Below are 4,055 nucleotides of genomic sequence, written 5' to 3'. Positions count from 1 at the left end.
TATCTGCAAAGTTCTATTTCAGTCCAAACTCTACTTAAACGTATTGGGTTTCAAGTAAAACACTACTAGTATATAAAGGAAACCCTAAGCATGTTTTTAATAAGGATTTTCATAGAGAGAAGAGTGTGCTTCTTTTGAAGATCTAGGGTTTTGTACCAAAAGCTCTCTAAAGTTTTCTACTGATGTTATTCCTTGAAGAATCTCAAGATCCGGTGTTGTAGAAGTTGCTTCATACAAGATCAACATCTAAAGAGATCGAAAACCTTTGAGTGGAGTCTCAAAGTCACAAGTGTGGGTGCTTGCGTTGCAAAAGCCTAATAGAGAAGGAGTCCGTGGATTTGGAGCTTGCATGTGGTCGTGTCAGTAAGTTTTACATATGATAGCAATAGGATGTTAGTAGTCTAAGTCTTATTGTAAATTTCGATTCTTTATAGTGGATTTGTTTTTTACGTTGAGGATAGCTAGGTTAAATCCTCCCCAGATTTTTTACCAGTTTGGTTTTCCTGGGTGATCAGATCTATGTGTTCTTTATTTTTCCGCATTATATCTATTTTACCTATATTGGTTTAACCTAGATCTAATTAACAAACTTGTTAATCAACTTGGCTTAATGTTAGGTTAAACATATTGTGTTATGGGGTCTAAAAACTAACATTTCTTATATTTTCCATATTTGCAAAATTTCAAGAAAATTAAAGATCAATAGCAATGTTGTCAATAAATTTTTAAATTGCAAGTTTTTGTAATTTAAAATTATGCATAAAATATATATTTATAGATTATATAGTAAATAATATCCGATTGACACAAAATTTGACATATGTATTAAGAGCATAATGAATATGCAATTCAATGGTTAGATTTTCAAAATATGTAGTAATATTTATTTTATTAAGTGAGTTTGTAGCCTAAGGCCACAATCAATTTTGTAGTTAAACCTTATCCTTATATATATATATATATATATATATATATAATCATAATCTTCATACACCATGGCTTAAAAAAATTTAATGAATAATTCTACCTCTTATTTAATGTCTATGTTATACAAATCATCAACCAATAAATATATGGTAATGGTAAAAAAACGTTATAGACAAGATTATAAAAAATATGATAAACTACCACTGCACACTCTTGGTGCGATGGTCACTCCACAAGTATAAGTGTTTGTGGGGTGTGGGAGGCAAGGGTCAGGGTTCAAGTCTCCAAGAGAGAGCTTCACATACATATACACTTAGATTAGGTTAGAATAGTAATTATATCTTGTATAAAAAAATAAAAATAAAATAAAAAATATGATAAACTATTTTTTTTATATAAAAAAAAAAACAAAAAAAAAAAACCTCTTTATAAAGTCTAGGGACTAAAATAGTATTTTATCTAAAAAATTATCACGCGTAACGCATGGGTCTGCGACTAGTATATAATAATAGGTGAAACTGAGAGAAATTCAAATTAGACCTATTTTGCGCCATGTGTCCTAAATTATTTATTTTTAAAGAGTTTTATTTCTTAATTTTAGAATCAAATGTGAGACCACATCATAAATATTCATCCATGTGAGTTATTAAGTACATAAACCAAAGAGTCTAGAATAAATGAATCGTTAAAAAAAGAAAAAACGAAAAAAGAAAAAAAAAAGTGCTTCATTATAATAATAAAAAAACATGAAAATTTACATTTTATACCTAATAATATCCTTACAAAATTTATTAAAGAGTTAACAAAATATAGAAATGACTATCAATAGTATTTCAATTATATATATAGAAATTATATTATGCATCTTATTGTATATCTTTAAGTATATTTATACATATACAAGAGGTTACAAGCTAGTTTACAATAACTAATAGATGATTGGGAAAGTTTATAGTAAAGTTTAAAGATGAAAATAAAATGGTGTAAAATAAAAAGACAGAGAATAAAATAAACAAGTAGTAATTGTGTGGGTCAAAAATATACTTTTCTAATAAAATAAACATGTAGTAATTGTGTGGGTCAAAAATATACTTTTTAGAAATAATTGCTGAAATAACCGTCACAATTTTTTTGACTACGAAGATGGAATTATATTGAATAAACCCCACAAATTACAAGCTTTCGGTGACTGATAACCCAGCCCACCGATGTATACAAAGGAAAAAACAAAGAAATAAAACAAAAGCGTATATGGCCTTCACTTGTTATTGAGGACTTGGCACACTCAAGTGCACTCATGGTCAGGCCATATGCCCATTAAACGCTGGTTGTCTTGTAGTAGGTTTGTGGCTCCCCTGAGTATATCACTTGGCTGGCTCTCTTTAGATTCAAAACAAACACGATTCCTGGCGTTCCAAATGGACCATGCTACCATCGCCAAAATTTTCAGCTCCTTCTTCGTGAGTTTCTCCACCATCTGTCTAGCTAGGAGGTGGAAATTCTGTACCATTGTCCCACACTTCTGTAACTTCTCATCAACCAGCGCCCATACAGGTACGCATGGAAAGGGACTCATCTTGCTTGAAGATTAAAACTTTGAGTATTTAACCGTCTCCTCAGTGCCTACATAACGATAATCAATGAGATATCAAGGTAATTAAAGAATTCAATGGAACTTAAGTTATCACAACTCAAAATAAGAATGATTCTTGAAAAGTTGTTTGAAAAATGGTTTCTTTTGAAATATACTCTTTTAGAGAGATGTTTTGAAAATCCAAAAACGTTGTTGTATGAACAACTTAGTGAGACAAAATATTCATCCTGAAGAACGTAGATAAAAGACTCTCTCTAGAATCAATTCATAAAGATTTGAAAACGTTTAGAAATAAGATTAGAAAATAGTTTATGTCCTAAGTGTGAAATAGAGAGAGGTTTTTGAAAACTTAATATTCTTTTTTACATATTTCTAAAATTATAAAATTATTAATTAAAATATTTATGATATCACTGGTTTGATTATCGGTGGAACTTTGGTCAGACTAGAGAACTAAGAACCAGTCCTCTTTTCGATTCTTTGTCCATTTTGGTTTTTAAAACTATTAGAAAACTATTGAGCCCTACTATTTTCTCCTCTCAATCAAACACACACATTATCCATTTTTGCTTCTCAATTTTCTGTCCACCAGTTTTACCACAAACAGTAAAAGAATTGAGAGGAAAAATTAGAAAGAAAGAAAAACTTTTAATTTGGCTAAAATTTAAGGTAAAATATAAAAATTACTTCTGAAATTTGGGTTAATGGTAGATACTACCAAAACTTTTTAAAAATATTCAGTTTGCTCAATGTGAGCTCATGTGAGGAAGTGATTTCAACAATTACAATGCCGAGAGAGTGGCTCAGGTAATGTTTAAATGTGAATTCCATAAGATAGGATTTGTTTGGTTGCTGAGAAAAACAAACGAAAATGGGAGAGAGAGAGAGAGAGGCTTAACGTTGGTGTGAAATTTGGCTGAGTTCCGTTAGCCATGGATGAGATGGATTTTCAATTGGCTTGACAAGTTCCAATTGGACCAACTAAGCCACATTGTTGGGATTGCACCTTGGTTAATTCCAGGGGTTATGCTGCCCTCAAATACACTATGACTTGGTGCTTATGACACACACCAAATGAGCACCAGAACTTCTTATAAATGGTTCAAGTCGGTTGAAGTCACCGACCTTAAATGTTCTAGTCCAAATTTTAGTAACCGTAAAATATCTTTCACCAAACTTCTGGACAACTTAGAAATTTGTGTCGATTTTCAACAAATAGTACAGCCATCTTCTATATCTAATAACACTATAGGAGCAAATTGAACAAAAGAGATAACATCAGATAGATCTAAAACTATCACCCACCTACTAAATGCAGAACTAGTCACCAGCACTAAATGGAGATCTCCAACTGTTAGTCACAACAGATTATTTCTGAATTGTCAAATTCATGATGGGCACCATCCCAACCCTCAAAAGTAATGATGCTGCTACTGCCTCATTGTGCATTTGTTTGGTTGAACTCTTCCAAATCTTGCTTGTACACCAAACTGACCCCACAGCCATCCACAATCGAGTATGGAAGAGAGCTCTC

The sequence above is a fragment of the Quercus lobata genome, chromosome 4 (assembly GCF_001633185.2).
Source record: "Quercus lobata isolate SW786 chromosome 4, ValleyOak3.0 Primary Assembly, whole genome shotgun sequence".
In the NCBI taxonomy this organism is placed as follows: domain Eukaryota; kingdom Viridiplantae; phylum Streptophyta; class Magnoliopsida; order Fagales; family Fagaceae; genus Quercus; species Quercus lobata.
The sequence above is the reverse complement of the archived record's forward strand: the minus strand, read 5'-3'. Positions refer to the sequence as shown.